At 38.6% G+C, this 21,874-nt stretch overlaps 1 protein-coding gene across 2 annotated transcripts in view; it reads right to left on the bottom strand.

Moving 5' to 3' along the window:
* Positions 1-21,874, bottom strand: part of IQSEC1 (IQ motif and Sec7 domain ArfGEF 1) — a 785,306-nt gene that overhangs the window by 634,850 nt on the left and 128,582 nt on the right. The window lies entirely within an intron of this gene.

The raw sequence follows: 21,874 nt of genomic DNA, 5'->3' as shown, positions 1-21,874 counted from the left end.
AGAGAGAGAGAGAGAGAGAGAGAGAGAAAAGGATAAACAAAAGAAAATAGGATGGAGGAAAATGCACAGAAATCATAAATGTGAATGTGAATGGAATGAATTCACTCATAAAATGGGAGCAGATAGCAGAATGAATGAGGAACCAGAATCCAATAATATGTTGTCTACAAGAAACACACCTGAAGCAGAGAAATGCACACAGAGTTAAAATAAGGGGCTGGAGCAGAATCTGTTATGTTTCAGCTGAAATAAAACAGGCAGGGGTTGCAATCATGACAAAAACAGACCTAACTGGAAGGGATAAGTAACTACATCTTGCTAAAAGGAACTATAGACAACGAAGTAATATCAATCCTAAACATATATGCACTACATGGTATAGCATCCAAAATTTAAAGGAAAAGTTAAACCAATTATGGGAGGAAATAGACAGTAAAACTTTGCCACTGGGGAACCTCAACTTTCACTTCTCAGAGCTACATAAATTTAACCATAAAATAAATAAGAAAGAAGTCAAGGGGATGAATAGAATATTAGAAAAGGTAGATATGATAGACTTCTGGAGAAAACTGAATGGGGATAAAAAAAAGAAGCATATCTTTTCCTCAGCCATACATGGCACCTTCACAAATATTAACCATGTATTAAAAGATAAACTCCGCACAACCCAATGTAGAAGAGCAGAAATTAGAAATGTATCCCTTTCAGAGAATAATGCAATAAAAACTACATTTAATAAAGAGCCATAGAAGCAGAGATTAAATTGGAAACTAATCTAATTCTAAAGAAAGAGTGGGTCAAAGAACAAATTATAGGAACAATCAATAATTTTATTAAAGAGAATGATAACAATGAGACAACATTCCAAAAGTTGTGGGATGCAGCCAAACCAATACTTAGAGGAAAATTTATATCTCTAAATATGTACATCAATAAAAGAGAGAAAGAGTAAATCAATGAATTAGGCATGTAACTAAAACAATTTAAAAAGAACAAATTACACCTCTGAGGTACCACATCTCACCAGTCAGATTGGCTAAGATGACAAAACAGGAAAATGACAAATGCCGGAGAGGATGTGGGCAAATTGGAACACTAATGCATTGCTGGTGGAGTTGTGAACTGATCCAGCCTTTCTGGAGAGCAATCTGGAATTATTCCTAAAGGGCTATAAATACTTTCATACCCTTTGATCCAGCATAACCATTCCTAGGGTTATATCCCAAAGAGATCATAGAAATGAGAGAAAGACCCATATGTACAAAAATGTTTATAGCAGCTCTTTTTGTGGCAGCAAAGAATTGGAAATTAAGGGGGTGCCCATCAATTGGGGAATGGCTGAACAAGTTGTGGTATATGCATGTTATGGAATACTATTGTGCTATAAGAAATGAGGAGCAGACAGTCTTCATATTTACCTGGAGAGGCTTAAAAGAACTGATGCTGAGTGAGAAGAGTAGAACCAGGAGAAATTTGTACACAATTACAGACACAACATATGTGTGATGACCAACTTTGATAGACTGGACTCTTCTCAGCAATGCAGTGATATAAGTCAATCCCAAAAGACTCATGATGGAGAGAAATATATGCATCCAGAGAAAGAACTAGAAAGAACTAAGTTTATATCCAGGTGGAAGCAAAATACCTGATCTTTTTCCTTCTCTTATTTGGTTTTATGTCCTCTTTACCATTTTTCATTCCAGCTGGTACAATCCATCCTTATAACCTGACTAATGTATAATGTGAAAGTATTTATAGATCCTATACTTGACTATAAGCCGCCATGGGAGGGGAGAGGAAGGAGGGGGACAAAATGTGAAACTCAAGGAATTGTGGAATTGAATCCTGTAAACTAAAAGGAAACAAACAAATTAATAAAAAAATTCAAAGAAAAGAACAAATTATAATTCCTAATTAAAAACTAAAATGTAAATTCTGAAAATCAAAGAACAGATTAATAAAATTGAAGTAAAAAAATGTTGAACTAATAAATAAAACTAGGAGATAGGTTTATGAAAAAATAAAATAAAATAAACTATTGGTTAATTTAATTTAAAAAAAGATAAAAACCAAATTGCTAGCATCAAAAAACAAAAAAAACTATCAATGAAGATAAAATTAAAGTAATTATTAGGAGCCCTATTATGTTCCAGTAAATCATTAATAAAAGATTAACAGAAGAGGAAATAGAATACTTCAAAGATTGTGTCGTAGAAAAATAAATCGAATCAATGAGCTCCATAAGAAAATAATTACCAGGACCAGATGGATTTACAAGTGAATTCTGCCAAACATTTAAGGAACAACTAATCCCAAAATTAAATAAACTATTTTAAAAAAAAGGTAAATAAGGAGTCCTACCAAATTCCTTTTATGACAAAAATACAGCTTTGGTACTTAAACCAGGGAGATCAGAAGCAGAGAAAGAAAACTACAGACCAATACCCTTAATAAATACCCAAGCAAAAAATTTTAAATAAAATATTAGCAAGGGGATTATGGTAATATATTAAAAGATCATATTGTATTACCAGGTGGATTATATACTAGGAATACAGGGCTAGTTCAATATTAGGAAACCTATGAGCATAATTGATTATAACAATAACAAAAAAACCCACAAAAATCATATAAGTAGATCAATAGATACAGACTTTGACAAAATATTAGAAAACATAAGAATAAACAGAGCTTTTCTTAAAATGATAAGTAGTATTTATCTAAAACCAAGAGTAAACATTATCTATAATGAGGATAAACTTGAAGCTTTCCTCATAAGATAAGAGATGAAGCAAAGCTGTCCATTCTCAACAATATTATTCAATATTATACTCAGAGGATCCTAGAGCATCAACTGAAAAACTAATTGAAACAATTATTAACTTCAGCAAAATTGTAGGATATAAAATAAAAATAAAACCACATAAACCATCAGTTTTTCTATATACTAATGACAAAACCCATCAGGAAGATACTCCATTTAAAATTACTGAAGAGAATATAAAATACTTGGGAGCCTACCTGCCAAGGATAACCCAGGGATTATATGAACACAATTACAAAGCACTTTTCCCAGAAATAAAGACAGATCTAAACATTTGAAGAAATAATAATTGCTCATGGATAGGCCAGGCCAATATAATTAAAATGACAATTCTACATAAACTAATTTACTTATTCAGTGCCATAGCAATCAAACTATCTGAGAATTATTTTATAGGGCTAGAAAAAATAACAAAATTAATCTGGAAGAACAAAATATCAAGAATATCAAGAAAATCAGTGAAAAAAAATATGAAGGAAGGCAGTCTAGCAGTTCCAGATTTCAAACTTACCCCCATTATCCTCCCATTCCTCTAAACACCTTTCCAAATCACCCTCCCCTCTAAAGATCCCTCCTTTATCCTCTCCCCTTCCCTATCCCCTTAGAGTTTTATTTCTTTTTAAATTTAGGAGACTTTTATACTCTTCTATATGTATATGTATTTTCCCCTCTTAAACCCATTCCCAATGAAAGTAGGTTTCCAGTGCTAACAGCCCCCTTTCCCCATCTAATTCCACTATATTGGTTCTTCCTCTTGTAATTCATTTGTATAAGCTAATTACTCTTTTAGCTATTCTTGAATGTCTTTAATTTTTAAAATCATGTCATACTCAAGTCTACCCCAATCTTTCTTATAGGCTACCTAATTACTAGTAACAATCTTAGACATAGATTTTGCATTTTCCACACATAAAAAGCAAATATTCTATTTTTATTTAGTTCCTTGTAATTGGTCATTGTTATGTACCTTATATTTTGCTTGGCTCTTGTATGTCAAATCTTCTACTGAGTTCAGGGTTTTGTTTTTTTTTCAACAGAGACAGTTGATCGAATGTCCATTTTTAAAATTCAGAATTATGCTTAGCTTTACTCGGTATGATATTTTTGACCAGAGACCCAGTTCTTTTGCTCTTCGATACATAGTGTAACAAGACCTACAATCTTTTAGTGTCGCCAGTGCTAGATCTTGTGTGATCCTAATTGTGGTACCATCATATGTAAATATTTTTCTTGTTGCTTGTAATATTTTGTCCTTGATCTGGAGTTTTCAGAATTTACCATAATATTCCTATGACTTTTCCTTGTAGGATCTCTTTCAGGTGATGATAGGTGGGTCTTTTCTATTTCTACTTTCCCCTCTTCTAATACTTCAGGACAACTTTCTTTAATTATTTCTTGTATTATTGTATCAAGACGTTTTTTGTTCCAAACTTTCAGATAGTCCAATTATTTTTATGTTTTCTCTCCTTGATCTGTTCCCTAGATCCACTGTTTTTCTTATGAGAAGTTTCACAATCTCTTCTATATTTTCATTCTTTATATTTTGGGGTTTTTTTTAAATTTCTTCTTCTCTTATCACTTCACTGGCTTCCCCATGCTCAATTCTGATTTTCAAGGAGTCATTTTCTTCTTTAAGGTTCTGGATCTCCTTTTCTAATTGGTTGATTCTTTTGTCAAAATGTTCTTGTTTTTCCTGCATTATTCTTATTCTCTCTTTAATTTTTCCTCAATCTCATTTGATTTTTAAAGTCTTTTTTAAAGTTCTTCAATGAATTATTTTGGGGCAGGTGACCATTTGACATTATTCTTTGGGCACAGAAGAGGGTTTCTTTGCTTCAGGATCCTCCTCTGAAAATGGACCCTGGTCTCCTGGTCTCCTCTATTCCCATGGAAGTTCTCTATGTTTGGATTCTTTCTTCTTTGCCTATGCATTTTTTTTTGGTAATAATTTACTTTTTATAATCACCTCTAGTCCTGGGGTATGGGAGAACATGCCTCTGGCCTCTGTTCCTTTTCAGTTCTCCCCTCTGACCTTGAACTCAAACCAAGACATCTAGCCTCCCGTAAATGCCCACAGTCAAGGTAGTCCCTGCCTCACTGCTTCTGCACTCATTGGGGGTATACTGGTTCCTTCTTGCCCCCCCCACCTCCCCAGTGTTCTCTGTGGCACAGCTGGGTCTGGCATTCCTTGTCAGCAGTGGTTCTCTAGATCTTCCACAGGTCAAGACACCCAACCCTGTCACAGTCCTGAGTCCCAAGGGTAAAACTTCCTGAGGTGGGGCTGAGCCAGCCTCCCAACCCAGCTACCCCCAGGGCTTACCACTGGTAGGTTAAGCAGCTTGTCTCTAGTGGTTAAAGCAGCCTCTAGCCCAGACTTGTTTACTGTTCACTGGGAGGAAATCTAGTAATGGTATTTTTCTCCAGGTGTTCTCTGATTGTCCCAAGAGGACGCCTGTTCTTCCCCTATGCTTATTTGTTTTCAAGGCTCTATGTTCACCCAGAGGTGCTATTTTATCTCTTTTGTGGAGGAAAATCTTGAGAGCTTGAAATTTTCTAAGACCTACTCCTCCATGTCTCCAGAATCCTCTCCTTAAGACTATTTTTTAAAGGTTTATTTGTATTGTTTTATTTTGTTTGTGTTTTCTTTTGCAACATGGCTAATATGGAAATGTTTTGCCTAACTCCATGTGTATAATTGATTTAAAATTGTTTCCCTTTTCAAGGAGGGGGAGAGGAAGGAGGGAAGGAAAGAATTTGAAATTCAATTTTTAAATGATTTTGAAATTATTTTACATAATTGCAAAATATTTAACAAAATAAAAAGAAATTTTAAAATGTAATTGGGAAATATTTAACAACACTAATAATATGATAGAACACAGATAATATGTTGTTTTCCAAGTCAGTGTATGACCCGTGGGGATCCTTGTGATTCCTGTTTCTATTTGAGTTTGATACCACTGCTTTATAGTAAAAATAATTACTTTATGCCCCAGACCCCTTTATAAGTCTGATGAAATCTGAGTATATAAAGGACTTCTCTCAGAATAAAGTTATTTTTTTAATCATTAATAAAAATGCTAAATTCCAACTAGAAGTTAAGAAAATTAAGGATATAATTTTCTTCCCATCTAAAATCATGGACTTCTTGGGGGTCTGTGGAACCTAGGTTAAGAAATTTTGTTCTATAGCTTCTTTGACGTGTAGTCATTCAGAAAAAGGAAAAGACATCCAGGTTAAAAGCATAAGACCATTGCCCATCTACTACTTCTGTGGAGGATGGACTGGAATACTTCATTCTTTGACACTTTTTTTACTTGTAGAAGCACATAAAGACCACCCCAGATAAACTCCTGAGACTGACCTCAGCAAGTGTCCTGAAGTGGGTAGTGACCTCTCACCCTTTGCCTAAGTGTCCCATACCAAACCCCCTTCATACTGCACCAGGAATTTCCCTGACATATTTGTGTAACACAAAGACCCCCTCTTCTGCTCTCTCCACCTTAGGAACAGCCATGTTTCAAGGCATGCTGACTTCAGCTATTTTTATTAGTGAAGGAAGGATAGCTGTAGCAGTTACTGTCTCATTCTCACCTCTTATCCAAATCAAAAGATTTAACAGACAAAAACTGGAAGATTCCATAGCGCTGGGAAAGTTCTCTTCCCTCTCTGGCCCAATGGGCCAATTTCTTCGATTTAAGTGAGACCGGCTATACTTAGACAATTCCCTTATGTATGTGTCCTGTAGCTAAGAATACGTATTTTTCTCTACCAAGTATACTACTCTTTTTGTTTTTAACTACTTATCTTTAATGAATGACCATCTTTCTTTGCTTTGTTTCACACAGTGTTACTTTGAACAATGTTTAACTTATGAATGCTGCTCTAAAAATCTGTATATAAAGAGACTTGTATCATGCTAGAGGTAGATTGTCATCTACCTTCCAATCTGCCCTAGCTGGCTGGAATAAATGGTTACTCGCTTCACCCTTAATTGATTCTTTACTGTTATTATGCAACTCTGACCTCAGAAAACCAGACTGGTGAGTGATGAACCTCTCAGGTCAAAGGTTTACTAGGCAATGATGCTTATTTTCTCCAACTAGGTTTCCAATTCAATCCAACAAACATTTATCAAACACCTGCAAGATGGTGCTAGACATATACAAAGACAAAACGAAAACCAGTCCCTGGTCTGAAGGGTGGGCATTAAGATTCCAGGAATGCTCTAGATACAGAAATTCTGTCATAGAATGCCCCTGCTCCATTTTTACACAGCATTCCTGTCTTTCCTCTGCCCCTCCAAGGGGCCAGCTGTATTTGGTTAATACAAGGTTATTTCCCTCCAAGCCATTCATTCATTTGACATTTATTAAAAGTGCCTACCATATGTAAGCTTTGTGCTATATATTTAAGAATTAAAAGATGAACAATGACACAGTCCCTTGTCTTGGAGGTGCTTACACATCTCTGTAAAAAAAAATTCTAACTTCATGTTCAATCATTTTTTAAAAATTATACTGTGTTACAGAAATGCTTGTCTTATTCCATAAATTAAAATAAATTTACATTTTTAAAAAATTCTAATACAGCTTAGGTATGTGATATTTAACTAAACAAGCATTTATTTAACACCTACTATGTGCCAAGTACCACGTTGGGAACCAAGAATACAAAAATAAAAAGGAAACTTCCTGCTCTCAAAGAGAGCTTGCTGTATTGGGAATAACAGAGAAGAGGCCCAATGACAATGCCACAAGCAATTCAAGGAGGGCATCACTTCCAGATTGGCTCATCGAGGTGCCACTGCTGTAGGGCCAACCCTTTTCACCCAACATTTTCACATTCTGCTTCAAGTAGCTTCAACTCTGCCCTAGCCTTCTCAGTACTCAATGATAAATACAATACTCCTTGTCTTCCTCTGACCCACCTCACCAGACTGAAGCAGTTGGCTTCAAGCCAGAATTAATCAGCTACTCAGCCACCTCACAGCAGTAAATAGCATAAGATAGAAAGGTTGTATTTGCAAGCTTCTTCTCAGCTCTGAAATTTATGGATGCTACTAAGGGTTGAAAGGAAGCAGAAGCAAATGGGAGAGGGGCAGGAAGAACCAATGAACTAAGTAACTTAGTTGGGTAAATAGGAGTTTATGAAAATAAAGGCGATAAACTAAAAAACAAACAAATAGCTTCAAATACCTAACAATTTGGGGAATGGGGTGGGGGTGGGGTGGAGGGCAGAGGTTGGGAGTGATAATCAGAGACAGAGTGCAAATGTGTATGCATGGGAGGGCAGCACCTACCTATTCCTTCCGTTAACTCATGTACAGCCTCTAGGATTTCACTAGTACTTACGGGACACTGTGAGGGGCTAATATAATGGTGCCATCAGAGTGATTGGCTTTAGAGTAGAAAAGTTGCATGAAACTGCCTTCTTTTTCAAACGGTTAGAGTTCACAGAAGAGGAGGGAAAGAGAAAGGTAATGAGTCTTGTTGGAATAAGATTTGGGGAACCTAAAAGTTCCATATGTTAATTATTTGTTGCACACAATTTAGGACAGGTATATGAACATAGATATGAGTTGATACAGTGTTCTAAAAGTCTTAGTGAAGCTAAAACTATAAGTTAAACTACAATTAGACTTTTGGGACACACTGTGTATATATGTCTGTCTATATATATGTATGTGTGTATATATATATGTACAAACAAATCACATGATACGTTAAAAACACATACATTTGTATATTATATAAGCTCTCTGCATACACCTAGGATAGTGCAATGATTTGATCAGTACTTGCTGACTGATTAACTTTTGTCAAATCTTGCATCACCCCTATCAAACAGGGACCAAGATAGGAGCATCTACAAGTTTGTACCCCCTGTGCCTTTCACCATCATCCCCATTTTTTCAGCTGTGACCCAACAGAGGTCTCTTGTTGACTATGCAAGCCAGCACTAATCTGTTTCTCAGAATACAGCTCTGGGGAATAGGGAAGGGAGTAGCCCTTAGGACCATTCCCAGGGGAGTCATGGAAGAGAGAGCTCTCACTGCCCACCTTCCTCTACTCTGTACACACACACACACACCCAGGGTCCCCACTATGGGCCCTCAAATATTTGCTAGCTGCTATTTTAAGAGGGAAGGGCCCTTGACATGCCCCCTAGGGAGTATTTTCTTTGTTTGGAGAACATGCAAATTATTAAACAATACTTATGATGGATGTGACCACAAGGGCAGTGGAAAGAATTACAGAACACAGAGCAGGTGAACCAAAGGTCAACTCCCATCTCCATTCCCTCTAATTTTAAAAGATTTCAAATCATTTCACCTTGGAGGGCTTATATAATTTAGTCCTTGGGTCGGCAAGCTTATCTGGACATTAAAAGTTAATTTAGTCTCTGCTTCTGCTGCCTATTATTATTAGTTTGTGATTTCCCTCCCTCCAAAGCATAAACCCTGTGCCCCCATGCATATAGAAAGCTGAAAGGAGCCATTGCAAGAGGGGAGAGAGACCAGAGGTGCTTCTCATTCCCAGGAACCTACAGAGCTATTTTCAAAAACCGTGTGAAGGCGAGATCAGTTGAAGCATTTCAAATAATAAGACATGGAAATTTGGCTTCTCCAGAACTGGAGTGGGATGGTCCTTCACGTCATGGAGGAGAAGGGACTAAGGAGCACCACATGACCCAGAGAGATGAAGGCAGCATCTATCACAGATAGAATGTACTTTTTTTTTTTAACATTCTATCAGAGGATACGTGTAATATATATGTCTATGTACAAATATATTATATATATATTGATACATATATAGTTATATACATACAGCAAACCTACAGAGCAGATACCATGTAACCTTAGATAGGAAGTCACCAGCATCGAGGGGGCAGGAGGGGCCTTCTGTAGAAGGGAACACAAGTGAAGATCCAGGATCTAATTCTGTGCCTCTTAACAAGTACTGACTGCAATCACGGGTAAGCAGATGGTACAGGGAAAAGAGGACATAGAAAAGGACCTCAGTTCAAATCCTAGTGCTGCTTTTTTTTTTTTGCTACTTGTGTGACCTTGGACAAGTGGTGTAACTCAACATGAGTTTCTTTTTTTTTTTTTTGGAGGGGGAAAGGCAGGGCAGTTGGGGTTAAGTGACTTGCTCAAGGTCACACAGCTAGTAAGTGTTAAGTGCCTGAAACTGGATTTGAACTCAGTGCTTAATATTGCTTTTTTCAAATCCCCAAAGCTGCATTTCAACCCCCAGATTTCCAAACTACATAAAAAAGAACAATGAAGTACACACCATTACTTCATATTCTTCAAAAAATACAAATTCATATTTGTTCTTTTTTGGGGGAGGAAGGAGGAATTTGGAGGGTTCTTCCTTTGCAGTCAAATGGAACTTTAACTAACATTTAACTTTAACTTTAACTAACATTTCCATATCATTCAGTCTGGAACTTGTGGCAAACATATTCTCCATTGATGGGCCTTAGTTTTGGGGCTGCCAAGAAATCCCAATCACAAATTACCCTACACCTACAGGCAGTCACGCACAGGAACAATAGATAAAACGATAACATAGTTTGGCAAGCAAAGCCAAGGGAGGCAGTTCCTACCGCAGGGCTTGCAGATGGTCTCTCTCTCTAGAGAATAATTTAAAATAAATAAAACAGAGGAAGACTCTCTCCCTAGGTGGTCAAGTGAAATTTGACCACAGAGGAATTAGTAGGAATTTCCTGAAAAGGAGAACTGCCTGAAAATCAAGTTATTTCAGAGGTAGTGAACTTGTTACTGAGGGAATATTTCGAAGAAGCTGGCTAACTGTTTGTGATCATCACGACAGCAAAAGAACATTTACATCACAATAATCCCATGGTGTTCCTTGGTAGGAAAAACACAGGATCAAGTCCCAGCTGTCACTTGCTACATGTGTGACTTGGAGTGAATTATTCTGCTTCTCTCCCTCAGTTTCCTCCTTTGTAAAATGAGGTGGTTGGATTTGCTGACTTCTGAAGTCACTTCCATACCTATATCTCTGATATTATGGCTTACTGAGGGGTTAGACTTTCCCAAAGCACTTTTCTTATAACAACTCTGTCAGGTACATTCAGACAACTCAAAATTTACAGATGAGGAAACTGAGGCTTAGAGAAGCTGTACCTATGTTCACACAGTAAGTGTTAGAACCCAGATTTGAACCCAAACCTCCCATGTCAATGTCCAGCACTCATTCCATTACCATGTTGCCTGAGAAGGACAAAGCCAACATTCATGCATCTTGCAGGGGAGTGGATTAGATGGCCCCGCGGCCCCTTCTAGCTCTGATACTCTATGATTGTTCATGGTATAGTTAAAGATGGAGAGTTAAGGAGCAGAGTGGATTTGTAATTTTTACTGTGATTGCTAAGTGGATGCTGAGGCTGTTGACAAAACTTCTAGTTAATGGCATCCTTAAGATGGGGCCCCAAAGTGCATGGATGTCTGGTGCTTACTGTATGTTTGTTGAATAAATGATTATTAATTATATCATAATTATATTATTAATTTTATTAAGCAATAACACGCAGAAAGTAATGTTAGGGAAAGCTGATGCCATGTGAAATGCTCAGAAAATTAGGCAGGCCAAGTGTTTCCAAAGGCAGCCCTTCCCCTCTATTGGGGGCTCAGGTCCGATCCTTTGCAGCCTGGGCCAGTCAATCCAAAGAATTCCCATTTGCCCAGAGCATCATGTACTGGGTTTGGACACAAACACAAGCACATTTTGAGGCTATTAATATTTCAGAAGCATCATTCGCCTCTGAGGAGGAAAGAGAACAAAACAAAAGCTCCTTCTCTGTTCTCCCTCTCCTATGGTATACAGACACATTCTCCCAGGAGTGGGGCACTGTACACCCATCCCCACCCCAGATAGCCACCAGGGGCCACTCACTGTCACACACAACAGTAAAGCAAAGGGCACCACTGGCAGCTTTTGCCACACCGCCTTTTCCTCCATCCCTCATCCCCTTCTCACTTTTAGCCCCTCCCCAAACTGTAGCATCTGTCTTGGACACCTTCCCTCTTCAGTTTCCACTTTTGACTTCATCTGTCAACAAGAGGACACACTGACTGGGAGGAAGGCTCACTGGGGACAGCTGCAACATCACCTGCATCCTTTGTGATGAGCCCCACGGCCAGAGCCCTGGCGAGGTCAGGGGAAAAAGCGAGGCGTGACTGCTCTTGTCAAATGGCTGGAGTAGGATATACCTTGTTTTGCTTGGCTGCAGGGGGATGCCTAGAACCAATGAGAGGAAAGTACTGGGAAGCAGATTTGGACTCAGTTAAAAGAATTGCCAGGGGGGTGGCTAGGTGACACAGTGAATAGAGCACCAGCCCTGGATTCAGGAGGACCTGAGTTCAAATCCAGCCTCAGACAATTAACACAAAAACTAGACGTGTGAACTTGAGCAAGTCACTTAACCCCAACTGCCCTACCTTCCCCCCTCCAAAAAAAAAAAAGAATTGCCAGGGCAGCTAGGTGGTGCAATAGGTAGAGTGTTGGGCCTGAAGGCAGGCATCTCAAGATCTTCATGAGTGCAAATCTGGCCTCAGATACTTACTAGCTATGTGACCCTGGGCAAGTCACTTAATCCTGCTTGCCTCAGTTTCACTATCTGTAAAATGAGCTGGAGAAGGAAATGGCAAACCCCTCCAGTATCACTGCCAAGAAAACCCCAAATGGGGTCACGGAGAGTCAGACATGACTGAACAGAAACAACCAAAAGAACTAATAATAAAACTGACTAACAGTTGATTGATGATGAAGCGGACTAGCTGCCTGTAACAGAGTGAGCTCCCTGTCACTGGAAGTGCTCAATCATTTAATTCCATTCCATTCAAGATAGCAGATGTTGAGTGCTGACTAGGTGCAAAGCTCTATGTTAGGCTAGATATCTATCTGTCATGGAGAATGTAGGCAAGATTCATTTTTCATAAGACAACAGAAGTATAGATTTAGACCGGGAAGGGACTTGAAAGGTCATTTGGTTCAACCCCCTCATTTTACAGATGAGGAAACTGAGGCCCAAGAGTTTAAATGACTTGCCTAGGATAACATAGCTAGTAAGTGTCCAGCTTGGGATTCTAACCCAGGACTTCCTGAATTTTAGATGAGATGACTTCTGAAGCCCTTACTGATGCTGGTATTCTCTGATTTTATGGACCATCCAGAGGGCACCATACTGTTCTAGGAAGTTTGAAAAGGACTGATTTCAAGTATCATTTTTTACTGTTAGCTTAGATACAGATGACCCAGGCAAATGCTGACTGTTTGGAAAAATCCTCAGGAAAAAAAAGTTCCATTCACTGATCCTTTCCTTCCTTCCAGAAAAAAGCTATGCAAATGACACCCTCTCCCCAGGCATCAGATAGAGGAGTTTTGTTGAAGAACATAGTATGCAGCAAAGAATTTTCTGAAGGGAGTGGTGGAAAAAGTATCTCAATGATGGAAATAATGACCAGGAGAAAAGTCAAAGTTCATAGGGGATGGTTTAGCTCCAGAAGCCAGATGGGTATTAACACTTTATATCACTTTCTACCCTTTCAAAGGTTTTTGACGTTTATTGTCTCAAGGAATTCTCACAATAATCTATGAGGTGGGTAGAAAGTAGATTTTTTAAATCATAATTTTAACAAACCTTTGCCAGGGGGGTGGCTAGGTGATACAGTGAATAGAGCACCAGCCCTGGATTCAGGAGGACCTGAGTTCAAATCCGGCCTCAGACAATTAACACAAAAACTAGCTGTGTGGTGCAAACCACTACATGCTACTCTCTCTGTGACAGAGAAAGTGATCATTTGGAGTCCAAAGATCTTGGTTCAAATTCCTAGCTCCACCAGTCAGTCTGTGTGACCTCAGGGAACCTCAGTTTCCTCCTTTATACAATGGAAATAAAAATAATTCTATCACCTATCTCCTTGTGTGAGGAAAACACTTTACAAACTATAAAGCATTTTATAATGATAAGTTATTATTATGGTTAAAATTAGTTTCTTTCTGTCTCTTAAATGAATAAATCATAGGCAGCTAGGGAAAACAATGGGTAGAGTGTTAGATCTGGAGTCAGGAAGACCTGAGTTCAAATCTAACCTCAGACACATACTAGCTATGTGAATCTAGAGAAGTCACTTAATCTTTGCTGGCCTCAGTTCCCTTATCTGTAAGATGATGGTAATAATAGCGCCTATCTCCCAGGGTTGTTGTGATGGTCAAATAAGACAATATTTATAAAGTGTTTTGCAAACCACTACATGCTACACAAATGCTAGCTATAGATAATATATATTACATATAGTATGTATAATATATCCATACATATACACATACACACATATATATGAACATATATATGCATGTATATATTTGAAAAGCCAGGACAAACTATGTTGGTTCTTGGGCTCTGCTATCTACTAAGGGTTATCCTCAAATTTTTTTTGATCAACAGTTCTAGATTATGGGGAGTTCATATATTTTCCTTTATTAATTAATTAGCTAAAAAATTTTCGAGTTCTATTTTTCTCCCCCTGCTGGGAAAACTGGAAAATAGTATGGCAGAAACTAGGTATAGACCAACATCTTACATTTTATACCAAGATAAAGTTAAAATGGGTGTACAATTTAGATATAAAGGCTGATACTATAAGCAAACCAGGAGAGCAAGGAATAGTTTACCTGTGAGATTTATGGAGAATGGAAAAATTTATGACCAAATAGGAGATAAAGAACATTACGAAATGCAAAATGGATAATTTTGATTACATTAAATTGAAAAGGTTTTGCACGAACAAAGTCAATGCAACCAAGATTAGAAGGGAAGCAGAAAGGTGGGGAAATTTTTACAACCAGTGTCTCTGATAAAGGTCTCATTTCTAAAATATATAAAAGCTGATTCAAATTTATAAGAATGTATATGTCATTACCCAATTGATAAAATGGAGCTCACATTTTAAGGACATTAAAAAGATAAGACATGACAAGCATTTATTAAGCATTAGGGTTTTTCTTTTCAGTATTTTCTTCCAAGCTCTGTTCCTGCATCACCAACTGTTCTTTTTATATTTCCAACTGGACTTCCATAGGCATCTTAAATGGAACATCCCAAAGAGAACTTATTATCTCTTGCCCCACAACCCACACTTCTTTCAAATTTCCCTTTTCTGTTCAAAAGTACCAATCCATCAATCAATAAGCATTTATGAAGTTGATAATATGTGCTAGTCACTTTGCTAATCACTAGGAATGCAACAAAGAAAAATCCCTCATTCATTCACAACAATGGCATCATCCTCGAATCCTCCCTTTTCTTTACCCCTCACATCCAATTGGTCACCACCTCTGGAGGAGTCTTGCTCTCCAACATGTTTTGCATTTCCCTCATTCTCTCTACACATATGGCTCCTGCCCTAGCCCAGGTCTCCATTGCCTCTCACCTTGGCCATAATAATTCCCTCCTACTTGGGTTCTCTTCTTCAAGTCTTTCCCCTCACCAATCCATCCTCACAGCTTGTCAAAATAATATTCTTACAGCGCAATGCTTGCTATATCAGTCCCCTACACAATAACTCTAATGATTCCCTAATGCATTTAGGATCATCTACAAACTCTTCTGGTATTTAAAACCCTTTACAATGTGGCTGCAACCTATCTTTTCAGGCTTATTATATATTATTACTTCACACACAGACACACACACACTCTCTCACACACACAGTCTTGTTGCTTCCTCTCTTCTTTAACTGCGAAGATGCCACGTGAAGCTTTTTGTGATGTCTTTCCACAGAAATGACAGCACATACACATGTACATTTTGTTTCCCCAAATCGAACTAAATTCCTTGAGGGCAGAATTGTTCAGATTTTGTCTTTGTGTCCCTAGTGCCTTGTACAGTAAGTAATAGAATGGTGACAGTGTTTAATAAATACTTGTTGATTGACTGATTTAGACCTGCCATTTCATTAGTGTGGGGTAACTCTAGGTATGGGAACCGCCATCTCTTCAGAAGTACAACATGCCTGTGATTTAGAGGGACTCCAAGAGGTTAGGCCAATTGTACTGGGTCAGTCATATAGTTAGCATGTCTACCTGACTCCAAAGCTGAGCCTCTAAGCACTGTATTGCCCTGCTACCTAAATAAATGAGGAGAAAATCAATTAAATTTTTAAAAAGCAAATGGATTTATGATCTTATCTTTGTGACTATGACCTCTCTTGATGGAGACCCTAACCCATTCATGCACTCCTAAGTCTGTGCAACTGTTGGTTACATTCTGTCATAGATTCACCCTGGAGAGTCCTTCCATTGTGGTTAAAGTCTTATTATAATAGCAAGTGATGGGACTGAGTGGTGGAATCATGACTGGATTCCATGTCTCCTGACTCTTCAGGGCTTCATTAAGGAGCAAACACAGCCTTCTTGTAGCTTTGTTTTGCAGAGTGAATTGGGAGATAAGAAGGAGGGAGGATGAGAAACAGAAGGGAATTTAATTTTTAAAAGATGGGCCCAGCTGAATGCCCTGAATATATTGAGCTGGGACTATGGTTTTCATATTAAACTCCCTAATGAATATTCCCTTGTCCCACACTTTACCCTGTAAAACAAAGACACAAGAAGGCTGTGTTTGCTTGTTAATGAAAGTATCATGTAGTTAGGAAACCTGGCATCTAAGCTCTGCTCCATCAGACAGATCAGACAGACAGGTAACAATAATAATGATGATAATACAACTACCTCCCAGCTCTAATCTGCCAAGCAAAACTTTTTCCAGGAGACACCTGGTTAGACATACAAACAATCAAGTGTTCAGGATTCAACAATTACTGTCCAAAGTGGTTAAAGGCCAGAGTTGCATCCACAGCAGGACCAGCAATTAAGTTTTCAAAATTCCATTAAGATGGGTCCTTTCTAACATATCAACAGCACAGTACACCAATCAATTAATTGAACTTCAATACAATGTATCTGTTTACATTAGGAGTTCATTTTGAGGGACACTGTGGTGTCAGGACAGGTCTAATGCATTAAATTCATTAATTCAGAAAAAAGAAAGTTTGGATTATAGAATTTTTTTTAAAGAAATGCAACTGTATTACTACTAAGTATTTAATGTCAATAACCAAAGCTCACAAAAGTGAGGTCAAAGAATTATTCTAGTGAACATAGTTGTTGTTGTTGATTTTTTTTTTTGCTTTTTGGAGGGGGGAGGGCAGGTCAGTGAGGAGTTAAATGACTTGCCCAAGGTCACACAGCTAGTAAGTGTTAAGTGTCTGAGGCCAGATTTGAACTCAGGTCCTCCTGACCCCAGGGCTGTTACTCTATTCACCGTGCCACCTAGTCACCCCAGGAACATAGTTTTTAATGAAATCCAGATCAATATAGGAAATTACTGACATCAAAACTCCTCCCCTGATGCAAATCAAGAATTATCTTTTATACTTTTTTGTATTTTTTGTAAAAGTTATTTTTTTACTGTAGTCTTAAGAGAGTTGCCTGGGACACTGAGAGGTTATATGACTTACCTCTGATCATATAACCTCATCTGTGCATTAGCAGGACTAGAATATGGGTCATCTTGATTATAAGGCCAGGCCGCTATCTACTTCTTTATGTTAATTCTCAGTGAGTATTTTTAATTTGCACTTGGCCAATAAGTATCTAGATTGGTGGAAAGATCACCAGAATTGGATAAAAAGGACTTGAATTAAATACCTCAAGTCACCACTGCTACTCATAGACCTTGGGTAAATGTAATTTCTCTGAACCTCAGTTTCCCCATCTATCTTCTGGATACTTGTGCTCAGGGGAGGGTAGGTGGCACAGTGAATAGAGCCCCAGCCCTGGAGTCATGAGGACCTGAATTCAAATCTGGTCTCAGACATGTAACACAAAAACTAGCCATGTGACCTTGAGCAAGTCACTTAACCCCAATTGCCTTATCTTCCTCCTCCAAAAATCCCCCCCCCAAAAAAAGAATACTTGTGCTAGTTATCTCCCAGTTGTTGAGTAGGAAACACTTTGTGAGCCATAAAGCACTTTATAAATAGGAACTTTTATTATTATCAATAAAGTGCTTCCATGTTTTTTTCATTGTTAAGCTTCCCACGAGTTGCTCCCCCATTAAATATGTATATATGCATCTCTCTTTTTTTGGCCATCCAGCAGCTCACTTATGAGAATACGGTTGCTTTGTAAATAGATGTGTGTAATGGGTAAGAGACTGACTCACCAGGCACGAAAAGGGGATTAAAAATGTTCAAACCCTTGGGTATTTGGGGGAAGTAAGGATGAGTCAGAGAGGAGGGAAGGAACTATCTGGGAAGAGAGCTAAAATAAAGCAAGATAGGGAAGCTGGGGACTTCTTTAAGCAGGTCTGACAGAGCAGCAGTTTATGGAACTGGACCCAAGCCAGGGTCCTGGGGAACAAGACAAAGTCTGGAAGTCGGAACAAACCACCAGAACAGCCCTTTCATTTGTTAGGGGTCCAGGGAGAGCCATTTCAAAGTGATCTGGGAGAGTGAACCTGGAATCAGTCAGAAAGAACCTTGTTTTCCTTCAGAATTAGAGATGAAGTCAGACGGAGCCTAACTGTGTTACAAGGATGTGTTTGGCGTGGGTGGGGGGGGGGGGGGGGGGGGGGGGTAGGTCGAGGCAGCGAGAACTAAAAGAGCCAGTGTCTTCATTAACCTTTACAGAGTTGATTTCAGTAACTAGGCTTTGTACTTAGAATGCACCGTTCCTTACATTATTGCAGAAGGAAAATACTCCCGCTCAGCAAACAGCAGCCATCTTCCTCTTAAGAGTTGGGACTATGGGGGTGGCTAGGTGGCACAGTGAATAGAGTACCGCCCTGGAGTCAAGAGGTCCTGAGTTCAAATCCATCCTCAGACACTTAACACTTAATAACTGTGTGACCTTGGGCAAGTCACTTAACCCCAATTGCCTTACCTTCCCCCTTCAAAAAAAAAAAGCAAAAATAATAACAATAATAATAGTAACAGCAATGTGGTATAACAGAAAGAAGCTTGGATTCAGAGTCATTAAACTTGGTTTCAAATCCCAGATCTACTCCTTACTCCTTGTGTGGCCTTAGACAAGTTATTATTTTAGGCCCTGTAGGCCTCAGTTTTCTCCTCCGTAAAATGAGTATATTAGACCTCGTAATGTGACTCCAAGCTCAATATCGTACAATCCTATGAACTTCAAAGCCAGAAGAGATTTTAGGAATTAACTATTCACCATAACCATCTTGCTTACATCGTTATTTTCTTTGCAATTCCCTTTTGAAAACCTTTAGATCGTACAAAGATAAACTTTCCTAGGGTTAAAGGATTTCAAATTTCAATTTGTTTGGAATGCTAGTAAATGACTTTTCATCATACTTTTAAAGCTAGTTGATTGCAGACAACTGGCCCCCAAACCAGACCCTAAATTTCATCTGTAGTCATATGATGTGGAGTTGTTCTAACTTACTGTGGAAGGGTGGAAGCCAGAGGCAATCTATGGAAGTGGGCTGGTGTTACCAACATGAATTTAGTTGCAAGTAGTCTCTAAAGGACAGTGAAGAAAGGGAAAGAATGGTAGCTGGAATTGTACCTGGGGCAAGAATCACAAAATGTTCTCCAGGCAAGCCCCTTCAAATGACTTTTAAAGAGAAATTTGGCAGATGTGAAAGGGAGACTCTTGGGGATAAGTCCTTGGCATTGGGACACGAGGAGGAGAGACCTCTAGCCATTGACCCCTCGAAAGTTAAACAGATACCTTTGGATCTGGAGACCCAGGGACATGTAAACTTCACTCCTGCTCAGGAAGCCACAATTATGGGAGGGAACAAGATGAGAAGTGGCTAGGGTGAAACTAGCCTGGCATGGGGCTGCAGTGGGGAGGAATATGTTGTTATCTGGTAGTTTCTTATTTTAATTATTTTGCTATTTGTATTAAACTCAGTTGTTTCTATCTGCAGGTGTATGAGTGCTGTCAGAGCCATCCACATTTTGGCACCCTGTGGCAAATGTTCAATAGCCTCACCCTAGTTGCAACTCAGATCATTAGAGGCTAACTCTGGCTCCACCCCAAACCTCTGCTGTGATCTTGGGCAGATGATTTTTTTTTCTGCACATCTCAGTTACTTCACCTAGAAAATGGGGCTCATACCTATTCTTTAAACTGCTACCCAATAATGACAAGAGAATCGATAAGAGAGATGCAAAAGTGGTTTGGATTCTTCAGAGTAGAATCACTGGGTTATTTTTATTACCTCTAATAGCAAGAATATAATCTATTACCTGCTTCAGAAGGAAATTCTTATAGGGGATAAGTAACGAAGGACTCTGGAGGCCTACCTTATAGGGTGAGGAGACAAGCATGTCGCTGCCACCTCCATTGTTAATTATTTATGGAACACACAGGGAGACAAGATCAGGAAGGGGTTTATCAGGTTGGTTTGTTCTAACATCTGCTTACTGTTCCACACAAGCTTTGCTTTTTCCCTCAGACATTTCAAGTGCACAGTTAAAAAGCATCATCATTATCAATTACTGGTCCAAAAGTAGAAACACACATGCATTCATATTACACACGCACACAGAAAGAAAAGAATTATTGTCTCTATCTGAACCTTTAATACTATTTAGATGTAATATCTGGACTTAAGATGCAGAAATGAAAAATCTGGAAAAGAAACTCAAAGTTTATGATTAAATCCTACCTTCTGGGCTTTTCCTACCCCTCTCCTTTCCACCCTTCTGGTAATGAGTACCTTCCCACCTTGAGAATACCTTCCATCTGTTAAATAGCTAGTTATTTACATAGGCATATACGTTAAAATATGAGTTCCTTGAGGCCAGAACTTTTAACCTTTCTTTGTACTGCCAAAAGTTAGGAGAGTGTCTGGAAAATAGTAGTGGACTTAGTGACTGACAACAGAATTCAATCTTTCTTGGAAAGTGGATGACATGTATTTTGTAAAATTTTTGTTGATGACAAAAAAAACTGCATGAATTTAGATCCCTGATTCAAAATTTGTGATCATTTAGAAAAGAGCTTAGTAGAAGGCTACCTAGATCTATAAAAATGGACTGGCAAAACAAATTAATAATAGGTCTTTGGAATGCAGTGGAATGTAATATTGAGTAAGTTCTCTCCAGTGGACTTAGAGTGTAGAGTACCTTTAAAGTCAGGGTATGTTTACAGCAATGTGAGGTAGACATCTTGTAAAGTTGCTAGGACATAATTCTTGATAGGGAAGGGGGAAAAACTGGTCCCTTTCTTCCTTACTTTAGCCTGTCCAGCATCACTTCTCACCTTTGTCTCACTGGACAACTCCAAGTTTCAAGTTCAGTTGAGCTAATCTCCCACCATCACTTTTCCCTCCCCTCTGTGACTCCATGGACCAATAACTACTCCAGAAACTGTCAAGCAATAGAGATCTGCCTCCAAAAGTCACTGAACATTCTGTTTTGAAAGGGCATGTTCCCAAAAGCATCTAACTTAATAACTTTTCAGCTGATGAGAAGTGAACCCAGGACAACAATAATCAGACTAAGGAGAAACGGGATTGCCCACTTCACTCTCAAGTTATTAGCAATGATTGGGTAGAAGCAAGAACCTCATTTTACAGAAAGCAGATATTTGCTGAGATCCTTGCCTTCCTCCAAAGCTTCCCATTAAATAAAAGCCCCTCCCCTCACAGAACTCAGTTGCTTACTAATGACAGGGAAAGGGGGAAAATGAGAGGCAATGAACACACATTTATCTACTTGAGAGCAACTGCTTCTCCCCCTCCTTTCTTCTTTTCTCTTTCCTATTGTCTCCTGTCTCCTGGGTTGGTGCTATAAGATTGATCACGTCCAGTGTACCTGTAACCAGTGTATCTGTAACCTGGAAGAATAACAGTGGGATAGGGATATGTGGCTGCAACAACTGTCTAGTCCTTCCTTCTACCAAAACTCCGCATCTGAAACTTGAAAGGAAAGGAAACCATACACATGTAAATATGAGCTTTCAATCACACACA

The sequence above is a fragment of the Petaurus breviceps genome, unplaced genomic scaffold, assembly GCF_028583685.1.
Source record: "Petaurus breviceps papuanus isolate PSGF00001 unplaced genomic scaffold, PetGlider_PUasm1.0 174, whole genome shotgun sequence".
NCBI classification, from domain to species: domain Eukaryota; kingdom Metazoa; phylum Chordata; class Mammalia; order Diprotodontia; family Petauridae; genus Petaurus; species Petaurus breviceps.
Note: the sequence above shows the minus strand (reverse complement) of the source record. Positions and strands in the feature narration are given on the sequence as shown.